Source organism: Amborella trichopoda, chromosome 6 (genome assembly GCF_054954075.1).
Source record: "Amborella trichopoda isolate Santa Cruz 75 chromosome 6, AtrichopodaSantaCruz75HAP2 v2.0, whole genome shotgun sequence".
Taxonomy (NCBI): domain Eukaryota; kingdom Viridiplantae; phylum Streptophyta; class Magnoliopsida; order Amborellales; family Amborellaceae; genus Amborella; species Amborella trichopoda.
Window position 1 is genome coordinate 52,787,893 of NC_142341.1, and position 13,036 is coordinate 52,800,928.

The following is a 13,036-nucleotide window of genomic DNA, read 5'->3' on the forward strand; positions in this document are numbered from 1 at the left end:
CAGACATCTTAGTGTTCATCTCAAATTTCATGCTGTAATTGACCAGATTATGTAAAATTGAAAATTTTAAATCATACTAGATACAATAAAGATTAAAAACCCTAATTATTGAATTCATTATGTTCAAAATATGCCGTGAAATAAATCAAATGGCGGAAAAAAAAAAAAACCCAAACTTCTTACCTGATTTTGTGAACCGAAGCCTTCAATCTCCAAAAAACTCTGTTTTTCTCAACAGTTATCACAAATTAGTAACAAAAGGTTTTGATTTACAGCTTTACGATCAAAATGCCTACAAATTTTGAAAGATTCATGTCCTATTTGGCATGAAACTTTCAGAAAAGGCGGAAACCCTAAAAAAGCAAGTTTCATGATCCAAAAACACCAAATTTTTCAACCATTTATTCCTTGAAAAAGCTGAATAAAGCTGTTTACAGCCTGCAAATTAGATCACATGCCAAAAAAATAAGAAAAATGATCAAAAAATGACAAATTTCAAAGAATCCCGTGAAGAACACTGTGCAACCCGTGTTCTTCACGGACTCGCCGATTCCGCACAGTGACTCGGCGAGTCACTGTACAGAATCATCCGGTTCTCTCTAGAACCGGACGATTTCCGATTTTTTAGCCGATACGATCCCTTTATTGCAATTTTCGAGTCGAACCGGGCAAGTCCGGTTCGACTCGGCGTTTTTTTAAATACTGGTTACACATAAGTCCCTTCTCAAAGAGAAAATGAGGTAAACAAGGGCATGAAAGGTCCCTTTATCTACCATTAATTCACCTTACTTCTTTCCAAAATCACAAGTTTGATTGGGCAAAAGTTTTGCACCATCCCTTAAAGCTGTATCCAATGCCCATTCTTCTTACCTACCAATGCAAGTAACAATACTTAATTTGGACACTCATTTCCACCCACTTTCATGTGGCCACTTGGGGTTATTTTAGTCATTTTTGCAAGTTGTTGTATTATCTAGTTTATGGGTACTTTAAACCATTTTGGTGAGTGCACCAACCTATCATTAATGGGATTTATATAAGTAATTTTTGAAAATTTAGTAATCAATGTGGAAGGGAGCAAATGATTTAGTTGTTTGTGAAAACAAAATATTAAATTTGAAGCAAGGGGTATTTTAGTCATTTTTTAGAATAGCACTAAAAAAAAAAAAGGGAAAATGGTGCATGGTAGGGGTGAAAACAGGTCGGGTTTTGGGACCTGAACCCAAACTTGGATCTGAACGTAAATAGTGTTCGGGTCCAATATATTGGATCTGGATCCGACCCGTTGGGTCCAATTTTTAGACCCATACATGGATCTGGGTCCAGACATTAGGTCCTAAGTCGGGTCCCAATTTGTTGCCACTCCTAGATTGAATGACAGTTTTAACCTTTTTTTGTGGTTGTTGTTGTTGAAGTCATTGATTCATTTAGTTGTGATTTTGTCGATACTTTCTTTCAAATTTGGTGAAAGCAAAGAGGAGGACGTTACTCAGTTTTGAAGTTTTGCTACCAAACATAAAAGGAAGCAATTGATTTGATTGTTTATGAAAATAATTAATCATAAAAAACAGATAATAAAATAACCTTTATAACTTTAGGTGTATTTTAGTCATTCTTGGAAATAGCACTGCCGAAGAAAGAAAACGGTGGGGGACACTGGTAGTCAACGGTATGTGTTGATTAGGTTTGTATAAGGTGATCACTTTATAATGTACAAATAGGGCGTAGTTTTAAATATTATCGGAAGATGTAGATGAAGGGTTGGAAACTTTACAATAGCTTGACAATGTATATTTAATCTTAATTAGGAAATTAAAATTTCATTAACAATACAAATATGGTAAATCTATAAACAATTGAAAATCTGGAGAAAAAGGTAGGGGGCATTTTTATGCTCTTTTAGTCATTAGTTGTTTCATTTAGGTTTCCTATCTATTAAATGATTTTTATCAATTTTGGCAAAAGAATTACATGCCATTAATGAGATAATCATAAAGGGGTAATTGGGTTTTTTTAGGAAAATAGCATAGGCAAGGATAAGTGACAAGTAGGGTTGGCGATAGGCTAATGCCCGGCCCTAAAAAGCAAAGGGCCTGGGCAAAATAGGGCCTGAGAGCCGGGTTAGGGCCAAGTCACCATGTCCTGAGGACAAGGCTGGGCTTGGGCCACATCGACAACAATGCCGGCATGGCCCGACCCTTTTCTAATTGCTTTTTTGTTTAGTTTTATTATATTTGACTTGGTTTCGCCATGACCGAACTGGGCCAGGCCGGGTTAGGGCTGCCCCTCTAGGAGACTAGGGCTGGGAGTGGCCCAGCCCGTTGCCACCCCTAGTGACAAGTGCAATTTGGATTTTCACAGTGTTTACAAATGTGCAGATCACCCCTCCATGGTACTAATTTGGTTGAATAAGCTATTCATACCAATCAACTTAAGAAAAACTGGTAAAAATATTAAAAATATTATTAACAGTTCCAAAGGAGGGACTTGGATCATCCACTTACTGCACTGGTATTTTTTCTGAATGTTCCAAATTTATTGATAGCAGAGAAAATTACAAGATAGCAACTAAAATTACAAGATGTCAAGGATATCGGTAGAAATCATCGATGTGTCCAACTTAACTCCCTTTTTGGTCATGGAATCAGCTAGAGCATTTGCTTCCCTATAAACATCAACTAGGGACACCATCAAAGAAGACAAATTGGCAAAGATCTGGTTCCCAAGTAACTTGAGTTGCCATGGAAGGCGTTGTTCTCTCTTACACCATTTAATCACATTTAGTGAATCCCCTTCAACAATAAAACCCTCCATGCTATTTCTTGCCACTAAAGTTTCAATCCATGGAAAATAGCAAGAAGTTTCGCATGATTAGCCGTCGCAACTCTGCATGGCCTTGCATAAGCAATAATGACATTTCCTTGCCAATCTCGAATGGCTCCTCCATAACCAGTTAGACCTGGATTTCGCATCGAGCTTCCATCAAAGTTATGCTTGAGTACACCAATGTCTTGTGCTTTCCATCTAGTGACAGGTCTAAACAAATGAACATCCAACTGAAACAGGTTGGGGAGGTTAATCATGACATCCACATTAGAGATACCCCGACCTTCCTTAGCAACATGCAGCCAAGACCAAAGAGTTCTATGGTTTCTCTCCAACCAGACTTCCCATAAAATAACACCTCGCAAGATCCTCTAGATAGAACCACCAACCTTTGGCAAATGCACCTCAAACTGAGTTAGCAAATTTACCACATGTTGTGGTATAGTAAGGTTAAACCCCAACATTTGGAAGCACCAGGATCAAATCTCAGAGATATAGGAGTAATATAAAAAAAGATGCGTCCTAGACTCACCATCCTCCTTACACATCAAACAGATATTTGTGATAATTTTACCTCTCTTGATCAAATTATCCACGGTGAGGATCTTGTCTTGAGCCGTGAGCCATAAGAACATTTACACCTTATGAGGGATGGGCCACTTCCAAATTCTGGCTGACACTGGAAAAGACTAGCGTACTCCATCAAAGAAGCGTAAGCGGGAAACAAACTTGACCGAAAACTATTCATCATTCTCAACTTCCCACACTACTTAGTCCTCACTATGCTCCCTAATAAAAGATTGCTCTAATATTTCAAGCAAATTGGCACTTTAGATAAACTTTTTCTTAAATATATGGAAATGTCTACAATGAGAGTATTTATTTTTTATACAAGAAGGTCACAATTATAATTGACTTTTAGATTTGAAATGGGCTGATTGAGGATGTGTGTGTCATTGTTTTGGCACGTTGTCCAAAACAAAATTTCTCGAATGTTATGACACGCTTTTATTTATTAGATTTCACATCCAGTGGCTAGAAGTGGTGGTGATCTTGTTGTACTAAACATAAATAGTCTCGTAGCATACAATTCATAAATATATTATGAAGAAATAAACAAAGAGGCTATTTACTTTGGGATTCTCTCCAAAGTAACCAATTATCCTTGGAAAACGTTTATTTAAGGTGTCAACCTTACACTATAGAAGTAAGGCGCACCTCAAAAACTCATCGTTTCATCACTAGAAAATTCTCAAGTTGATTATTTTGACCTCGATATGTATGGATATAAAAGAAAAAATTAGTTTTAAGTCTTAAAAATAGTACATCTTATAACACATTATCTGGACTTTGCATTTTTAAGATATATAAATATTCATAAATCTGCTAGATCTGCACCATTTTTAGAGCTTTCAATTTTTAGAACAGATGTGACCTTACTATGATTGTTTAAGGTTGACACCTTATATAAACTTCACCATTTATCTTTTGTACATGTAGGTCACAATCATTCTCACTCATTAAATATCAAATTGGACGGCTTGGAATGAGTCACGAAGTCTGATATTTTTTTTTGGAACTTTATTATTAAATGACACTCTCACAACAACCTATTTTGAAATTTAAGGGACAATAATGATTGTGACATCCATGTACAAAAGATAAAAGAAAAAAATTATATAGAGTCGATGCTCCAAACAATCAAATTAAAGCCCACCTCAAAACTTTCACTAGAAGAGGTTGTTCTGATGCCCAAATATCATCAAATTGATCATCTTGATATAAGGATAATTTTCAAGATTTTTAAGTTTTCGTAGATCAACTCGATTTGCACTATTTTTGAAGCTTTACATTTTTTAATTAAATGTAAAAATATATTTTAAGGTTGTCACAAAGATTTTTAGTATTGAAACCATATTTTTCGACACTATTTGAAAGTGTGCTCCACTTTGATTGTTTAGGGCCTCGGCTCCATACAAACTGCACCCAAAGATAAATGGATTCTTTTAAGACAATCCTATTTATTTTTATGGAAAAATTTATATAGAGTAGATACTTCAAACAATCAAATTAGAGCCCACCTCAAAAACTTCACTAGAAAAGATTGTTTTGATGCCCAAATATCCTCAAATTGATTTTCTCGATATCAAAATACATAAACATGAAAAAAAAAAAATAGATTTAAAGTTTTTAAAATAGTACATTTTTTTAATGCATTTTTGGACCATCAATGTTTAAGATTTCCATATATTTACTCGATCTAGGTATTTTTTAAGTTTTAAATTTTATAAATAAAAATAAAAATATATTTTAAGATTATCACAAAAAGATTTTATATATTGAAACCATATTTTTGGATACTATTTGAAAGATGCTGTGATTTGATTGTGTAGAGCCCACGCTCCGTATAATCCGCACACGTACTTTCGTAACGAGCTTTAGATTCAGAAAATATATTATAAAAGAAAATACAAAAAACTTTATTTTTAGAATTTTGTAATTTAGGAAAGTGCCTCAAGAAGGGCATTTTCGTCATCTCAAGGTTTTGGGCTTTTTGGGACCTGCATTGGGAACCCAATGCATGACAAAAGTAGGATACTTTTTTGGTCGTATCCTTGTGTATGGGGGGATGAACAAGCAACTGCAAATCCTAAGGATGCTGATCTTAGAGAGAGAAAAATGATCTGAGAGAGAGAGAGATAATTTGGGGGAGAGGAGAGGAGAGAAAAGGAAATTCAGAGAAGGCTGGACTTAGAGAGAGAAAAACTGGGGGAGAGGAGGAGAGGGAGGAAAAGACGGGGAATAAAGAGGGGGGAAGAACCTCACCACCTCACCTCCCTTCCACACACTTTCATGCTGCCAAACCATCAGTTAACAGTATCAGACATACAACCCACATGCATTCAATGGTCCCCTGCCCACCTCCATTTAAAACTAATGGACCCCTCAATCCCATATCACAGGTATGTCTGCTAATTTGATCCCTACCCATTCTCTTCTGGATAACATTCATTCCAAACCTCCTCCTTTCTTACTCTTTGACATTTGAAAAACACCCCAACTCTCTCTTTCTCTTTCCATCTCTTTGTTCTTTTTTCCTTTTTTTTTTTTTGGGGTTTTTGAGATATTGGGGATATAGGTCTCAAGGACTGAAAAGCAAAGCACTTGTGGTGGGTGGTTTTGATTTTGGGTTTTTCAGATGGTTTTGGATTGATCCTGTTGGGTGATGAAACCAGTTCTTTGTGTTTTATTGTGCAGTAGCTGCTTTTATTTAGGGGTGGAGCTTGATTCAATGAAGTTTCTATCTTTATGAAGGTCTCTCTCTCTGATCTGATTTTGATTCTTGCGGATCGAGAAGTTTAACTATTGATTTGGAAGCCTAGTGGTATCATATCAAATACGGATTGGGTTTTGGAAATTGGATCCCCTTTGCTTGTGAAGCTGTGACTTTGATTACAAGCTAGAGTCTGATATAACCAACAGTGGAGTATATATTACAAAAGAAAACATTTTTTTTTGAAAGAATATGCTACAAAGGAGAGCATTGACGTCAAGGACTTGAAGGGGTATAAGTTCAAGGAAGGGGTACATAACCAATGTGTCTTTTGGGTCATCTAATTGTTGAAGAAGCAAGACATTAAGAGAACCCAAGCTTTAGGCTTGTTGGGGTAGAAAGCATTTTGAAATCAGAGGAACTAAGAGTGATAAAGACTCAAAAAGAGTTTGGACGCCAATTGGTTTTAGCTCCAAATGAGAAGAAATAGTCCATATGTATTTCAGCAAGCTCCAGCTTTGTGCTTTTGTGGTGTAAAGCATTTTGAACTCTAAGAACCTGGATTGAGAAAAGGTTTCAAAAGTTTGGACAAGCTGATCTTTCCAGTTGATATCTCCAAACCAGAGGAACACTCAATATTTATCTCCCCAATAAGAATATGTGGAACCAAGAACTTGACAGAGCATAATCTGTAGGCTTTTTTTTGGTGATTTTTGATATAATGAATAGTAGTGGAAGGAGTAGTTCTTTGGTTGAGGGGCAACAACTGAGAGATTATCAGTGGCCCCTTTCAACAAGAAACACTAGAAAGCCTTTCTCAGGAGGCTACTTTAGCATTGAATCCTTATTGGTACTTCTCTGTCTAACTGCTTCTTTACTTATACTTCCTCTTATTTTGCCTCCATTGCCACCCCCACCATTCTTACTCTTGCTGATCCCCATATGCATATTTGTCGTGCTTATGGTTTTGGCCTGCACACCTACTGATGTTAGAGATATTGCGACAACTTATGTCTAGCAAGCTTAGAGATTTTTCTTTCTTTTGTCTTGTTTTCTTTTTCCTTTTGTTGGATAGATGAGCGAGCAATTTTAGTTGTATGAATGAATTCTTTCTAATTTTTACATTGATGGGCATTAAAGATTGCCATCATTCTCATTTGGTTTTTCTCTTGGTGTCTGTGAGAACGTTCTCTTATCTGATAAAAATGTGGACTTTTGGATGAAATGTGGTTCTTTTTTAGTTAATTGATGAATGGATGCCTAATAGGTGTTTCTTTTTTCTTGTTTGCTGGGCAAAGGTGCAATTTTAGTTGTATGAATGAATTCTTTGTATTCATTACATTAATGGGCATCAAAGATTGTCATCATACATTTGGGTTTTTCTGCTTGGTGTCTATGAGAAGATCTTCTTATTGATTTGGATGAAAATGTGGTCTTCTTTTTGGATATTTGATGAATGGATGCCTCAAAGGTCTTGTTTTTCCTTTCTTGATAGATGAGCCAAAGGTGCAGTTTGGTTGTATGAATGAATTCTTTTTAATCATTGTATTGATGGGCGTCAAAGATTGTCATCATCTAATTTGGGCTTCTTTACTTGGTGCCTATGGGAAGGTCTTATTGTGTTGGATAAAAATGTGGACCTCTTTTCAGATATTTGATGCATGGATGCCTAAGAAGTCTTGCTTTTTTCTCTCTTGATAGATGAGCCAAAGGTGCAGTTTTAGATGCATGAATGAATTCTTTCTAATTATAATATTGGTGCGCATTAAAGATTGCCATCTATCTGATTTGGTTTTTTCCTTGGTATCTATGAGAAGGTTTTCTTATCATATTTAATGAAAATGTGGTCCTTTATTAAGAATTAAGATATTTGATGAATGGATGGCTAAGAAGTATTGCTTTTCTCTTTCTTGCTAGATGAACTAAAGGTGCGCTTTTGATTGTGTGTATGAACTCTTTCTAATTACTACATTGATGGACATTAAAAATTGCCATCATCTAATTTTATTTTGTTTTTTTTAATTGCTCTCCCTGAGAAGGTCTTCCTAATGATGAATTGATTCCTAAGAGGTCTTGCTTTCTTCTTTCTTGCCAAATGCGCTGAAGGTGCAATTTACTTCTATGAATGAATTCTTGCTAATCACCAGATTGATGGACATTAAAGATTGCCATCATTCTGATTTGGGTTTTTGGCTTGGTGTCTATGAGAAGGTCTTCTTACTGTTTTGTATGAAAATGTGGTCTTTTGGATGAAATGTAGGCCTTTCTTCAGATATTTGATGAATGGATGTCCAAGAAGTCTTTCTTGCTAGATGGTTCAGAGGTGCAATTTAATGTTATAAATGAATTCTTTCTGATCAGCACAGTAAAGGACATCCAAGATTGCCATAATTTTGATTTGGGTTTTATGACTGGTGTTTTTGAGCCGGCCTTCTTATTGTTTTGGATGAAAATTACTCTTTTTAGATATTTGATGAATGGATGCCTAGGAGATCTTCCTTTCCAATTTTAGTTGTATGAGTAAATTGTTCTTAATCTTTATATTAATGGCCATTAAAGACTGCCATCATTTTTTATCTGGTTAGCTGCTTATTGCATGTAAGGTTCATGGTTTTAGGGAAAAAGAGCCCAGGTTTAATTGGTTAGCGCTTGAAGATTTGCAATGTTACGTCCTAGGCTCAATTCCTACCAAGGGTAGGGGCCTTCTCCCACTTATCCCAAAAAAAAAACAAAAACAGGTTTTCATGGTTTGAATGGAAATGTGGTGCCTCCATTTGAATTTTCTGATGAATGGATGTCTCTGTGCAACTTATGTACAGTGGGTTTTAACTTCCAAAGGATGTGATCAAACCTAGAGATTTTACTATTCTCTTTAGGCCAGATAAGCTGGAGGGCAAGGGCAATTTTACTTGGTATCAACAAATTCTTCCAAATTACTTATACTTCTACATCCTTACAATTAATACAAAGTCAACTTAAAAAAAAAAATTCTTCCAAATTACTACATTGATGGGCATTAAACATTGCCATCACTGTGAGTTGGGTTTGGTGCTTGGTGTCTATGAGGGGGTTTTCTTATGGTTTTGAATGGAAATATGTCGTTTTTTTAATTATTTAATTTTTGCATGGCTTTTTTGGTCTATGCAACCGATTTATAGAAAGCAAAGAGATTTTTTTTTGTCTATTTTTTTCCATCTGGGAAAATATCTATAAGTTGATCAAACTACAAAAAAATCAATGATGTGGTTAAATCAATCGATTTACCAATAGTGGGTACCTTTTACAAATTAGTTCACTTTTGGACGACTTCAACTATTTTTAGAGAAAGCCCAAACTGCCCTGTTCTAAACTTGGAACTCTGAAAAGGTAAGGGAATTTTGGTAACTTGAACACTTGAGTTACTGGAGCCTAGTGACCTAAATGCTCTGCTTGTTCTAGGCTATAAATATTGATCATATTTTCATAAAAGAATATTGTTCGGGTTTAAATGCTCTGCTTGTTCTAGGCTATAAATATTGATCATATTTTCATAAAAGAATATTGTTTGGGTTTAAAGCCCGGGATTTTATGTTTTTTAGCTTGGGTAATTTAAGTGGGGCTAAACTGCCAAATTATCATTTTTGCTTTATATTTGGAGCCCAGAGCAAACAGGGGCATTAGACCAGTTGATGAAAGTGAAGTAAGTGGGTCTAATTACCAAAATCTGGGTATATAATATTCTTGAGGAGGTATCCAAATGAATGAATTTTTACAAAATAACATTTGTCCATAAAATTATTGATTTACCATTTCATTGCTTTTTAGGTGGTTAACCATCTCAATGATATTTGCCCCCTATTTTCTTTTGCGATTTATGTTTTGAAAGAAATTTTTTTTTCTTTTCTTTTTTTTGATTTTTTTACTTTTTTTTCTCAAAAATGCGATATTGCATTTGCACATGGATCCTTTCGATTAAGAAGGAAGTGGATGCTAGTTTGGAACCATGTGTGAGCTTGCAAGTTTTATGAAGGCTAACGATATTGCTGATGGACTTGCAAAACGGGGAGTTAAATTGCATTCCACTATAGTATATGACGTATTGCTTTCTTGAGAGCATTATACTTAATCATTGATTAATAAAAATCAATAATATTTTTAAAAATAAAATAAAATCAAAATCCATTGAAGATTGTTATCATTCTGATTTTGGGTTGTTATTGTCTCTCAGAAGATGTTCATATGGTTAAGAGTGGAAATATGGCCCTGCTTTTAAATTTAGGTTTTTTTTTACTTTGGGTCTATTTGGCACAAGCAGAGTAAGAATTTGTTGATGCTCAAAGTTTTTTTATATAGTACAGAAATTAAAAGAATAAATTTCCTCAGGATTAGCTAGAAGATTATACACTCCCACAAGAGTATATCAGCTATTCATTCCCCCGGTTAGAACCGTATCTAGGAGTATATTTCAACACCTAAAATTTTGATAATATACAAATAATTTTCAAAAAAGGAAAAGTTCTATATGCATTCTATAAGTTCTTTTCACTATCTCACGAACTCGATTTTTTTTTCTTCTAAAAACACTCATTTGATGATTCTGAAACAGATCCTAAAATTTCATACTAAAATTTTTATCTAAATATATCTTTTGCCCAAGGAAATAAGTATACAGTGTGCTCCCACGAGAGGCCCACTGAGGAAGAAAAAATATTTTTTACACATCCACTAAGAAATTCCTTATTGAGAATAGTTTGGTTTGATTGGAAGCTTTGTATTTTGAGAGATGTTAAGGAGAAGCAAATGAAGAAATCATTAACCCATGAACTGAATGGACAGAACCAACTTTAGCTAGCTGGTAATATGATTAGATGGAGAAGATTATGACTATAATCATGCCACGAATGAAACAAATATATTCTATTCAAATGATTTATTGACATGGTCATAACAAGTAATCACCAAAATAGGAGAAATTTTCATAAATATCCTTTATATTATGTGGAGTTTAAAAATTGGAAAAATATCTCCGTATTCTATTTAGGTTTCATTTCTTAAGATATTTGGGGTTTGAAAATATATTTAGTGGCGTAGAGATCATATAATATATATTCTAACCTTTTGAATCAACTTTACTCTTTTTAACCACATCTTTTTAACCCAAACAACAAAAAAAAAAAAACATCATTTTCTATTCCTTTCAAAATCTCTTTCTCTCTCTCTTCTAGTTTATTTCTTTTCCTTTTAGTTGTTTTGCATAGTTTTATATTGTGAATGTTTAGCAAAATGAAGGCAATGAACCGACTCGACTCCTATATTTAGCTTGATATTTAGAAACACTGGAAGAGAGAGAGAGAGAGTTATGGGGTTTAAAAATGGTATCTTTTTTTATTTTGTTTGGGTTAAAAGGTGAGGTCAAAAGGGCTAAAGTTAGTCTACGGGATTAGAAGATATACTTTGTGGAATTTTTATACCGTCAAATATTTTTTTAAATCCTGGGTCTATTGAGAAATAAAACCTAAAAAACAGATGTTCGAACATATTTTCACTTAAAAAAATGTCTTAAAAAAGAGAGACTTTTATAAATATAAAATTTTAAAAAATATTTCTAATATTTCATTTTTTATGCTCACATCTCACTTTTGGATAGTGTATCATCATAGAGCAGAGATAAGGGTATAAGGACTACCTACAGCATCATACATACAAAATAAAAATAAGCCAACCTCAATTAATTGGAAAAAGACTATGATGATGATGATGATCATAGATAAGAATAAGAAATGCAGGAGGCAAATCAGCCAAATGGTGGCTTTTAGGAGTGTCACAATCCTTCAATGGTTGGTGTTCAAGCGTCTCACTATCATGCACATATAAAAATATTATATATTTTTTAATTTAATAAAAAAAAAGACTAATATTTCCTTATGAATTTTATTGATAATTTAGTCATTTTCATCATTTTCTTTATTTCAAATGATTATTTCTATATTTTTCACAGGTGCATGATGTTTGAGAAGGATAGACTCCAAAAACATGATATATGTATAAAACAACGAAATTTAAATACATGCTCTAGAAAAGTAGGACAAGCGTAAAATATGAAACATTGAGAGTATTTCTTAAATTTCACAATATACAGGGGGTATTTCTTAAATTTCACAATATATAGGGGATGCAAGTTGGGTCGGGTCGATCTGCAGTCTTGGTCAAGCCCTAACTTATTCTAGACAGGTTGGGCGGGGTCCTAATAGGGTTGATCTAATATATGCACACATACACACAAAATTTAGAACTGCTTGTAGGCATTTCATTGTAGAACTTCACCCATAAGCGTTTTCTTGTACAACTTTGTCTATCCCTATATTTTGGGGTTAAGCAAATATTTGAAGCCCAATTTTTGGGATGATCCTAGTAAGAGTGGACAAACATAAGAAAGAAAAAAAGAGACTTCAAGCATATCTAATCATAGATTTAAAATGCACCAAAGTAGTACACCATATAGGCCCTCTTAAAAAAAATGGTTGTTCACAAAGAGATGTCAAATTGGATGCACCAAAATAGTACATATAGGCTTGGGTTGTTTATAAAAAAATTATTTATCTTTTGTACATGAAGATCACAATTATTCCTACTCATTTGATGTCAAATTGGATGCTTTAAAGTGAGTTACGAAGTCTATTTATATATAAATCCCAATTATGAAGCATTTTGCCTAACAAAAATCAAAGGAAGAGGCTCAAACGGTGTAAGACAATTTGATAACATTTGTGATAATTGTGTGGCATTTCACCATAAAAAGATCAACTGAAGAGGCACAAACAGTATGGAGCTGGTAGCACTAACCTTTACTAATTTCCATTTCCATTGCATCATGAGACAAAGGAATTTTCTCTGTAAACGGACCAGTTGAAGAGGCATAAAGCTCTGTGGATCTAAAAGCACTAGCTTTGCTAATTT

The 13,036-nt window shown here is 34.4% G+C and overlaps 1 long non-coding RNA gene across 1 annotated transcript; it reads left to right on the forward strand.

The window, feature by feature from the left end:
• The first annotated feature begins 5,443 nt into the window (after positions 1-5,443).
• LOC148781875 (uncharacterized) lies at positions 5,444-7,325 on the forward strand. Its single transcript, XR_016057433.1, has 2 exons — positions 5,444-5,789; positions 6,085-7,325. It is a non-coding gene; the product is annotated as an uncharacterized LOC148781875 (long non-coding RNA).
• Positions 7,326-13,036: the final 5,711 nt, after the last annotated feature.